The 1,096-nt window shown below is 40.5% G+C and overlaps 1 long non-coding RNA gene across 1 annotated transcript in view; it reads right to left on the bottom strand.

The window, feature by feature from the left end:
• Positions 1-853, bottom strand: part of LOC116689005 (uncharacterized) — a 16,749-nt gene extending 15,896 nt beyond the window's left edge. Inside the window, exon 1 of the long non-coding RNA XR_004331905.1 lies at positions 843-853. This is a non-coding gene — a long non-coding RNA (uncharacterized LOC116689005). The remainder of the gene's footprint in view (positions 1-842) is intronic.
• Between the last annotated feature and the right edge of the window lie 243 nt (positions 854-1,096).

Raw genomic sequence — 1,096 nt, 5'->3', positions numbered from 1 at the left:
GTGTGTGTGTGTGTGTGTGTGTTTGGAGTATGAATGGGTCAGGCAGGTGGTGTGTGTCTGTCTGGCATTTCTATCTTTGTGAGGACATTTTTGGAGAGTGAGGACAGTATGTTTGGTCCCCAATTCTTCAAAGGTCTGTTTGAGGGTTAAAACTTGGTTTTCGGCTTAATGTTGGTCTAAAGTTAACCTTAGGTGTTAGGTGTGACATGTATTTGTGTTGGTTAAATGTTAAGGTTAAGGTGGAATTTTGGGGGCCTAATGTTCTAAAACACACCAAAAAAAGATCTTTGGAAGATCTTTGTGTTGATTTCCTTTAGATCCCTCTCATTTTCTTCTTATTTCTATATAACTGGCATTAATCCTCATTAAAAGTGTGCAATTCCCAATCAAGTTGCAACTACAGTCATTAATACAGTCATGTCTCAGTTTGTGCCATGCAGAACAATATTGCGTTTGTTTACATTCACTCTCCTTTTTTGAGGTGCTCTAAGCAATGTTGGGTGACATTACTTCTTGTTAATGTTTTGTTAAGTATTTTCAAACAAAACAAGACTTGCTTGCCCCTCCCTCTTCCTCATCCCGTCCCCTCCCCCTCCCTTCTGTGCTTCCGTGCACTAACCAAATCCGTCTTGTCGGTTATTTGCTGGAACACTGTTTGTGTATGCTTCGTGGTGCAGGTGGGCAGTTTATTGTTGTTGCTGTTTGGGCTGTCTACAGAGACCATGTTTTTTTACAGTGTGTTCTGGGGACAGGCAGCTTGCGGAATGTGAGGAGATGTTTGCTGTATGTGACAACAAATGTCGCCTAAAACATGCATGACATTGCTTAGAGCACCTTTTAACTTTGCAGTTTGGGGCAGCACTTTGTCCATGAGGATCTTTAAAAGTAACGTGTGTATGTGCATGCATGTGAAACTTTGAAGGACCAATGTATATGAAAGCTATACAGAATTAACAAGAGAAGGCTTGTTAACCTGATTTGCATTTGTGTGGTGTCTATTTGCACACACATAAACATCCACACACGCTACAAGGAGCAAATTAAACACTATAAATCATAAATCACACCCACTGTACATTATTAAAGGTCCCATGAC

Source organism: Etheostoma spectabile, chromosome 5, assembly GCF_008692095.1.
Source record: "Etheostoma spectabile isolate EspeVRDwgs_2016 chromosome 5, UIUC_Espe_1.0, whole genome shotgun sequence".
Classification (NCBI taxonomy): domain Eukaryota; kingdom Metazoa; phylum Chordata; class Actinopteri; order Perciformes; family Percidae; genus Etheostoma; species Etheostoma spectabile.
Note: the sequence above shows the minus strand (reverse complement) of the source record. Positions and strands in the feature narration are given on the sequence as shown.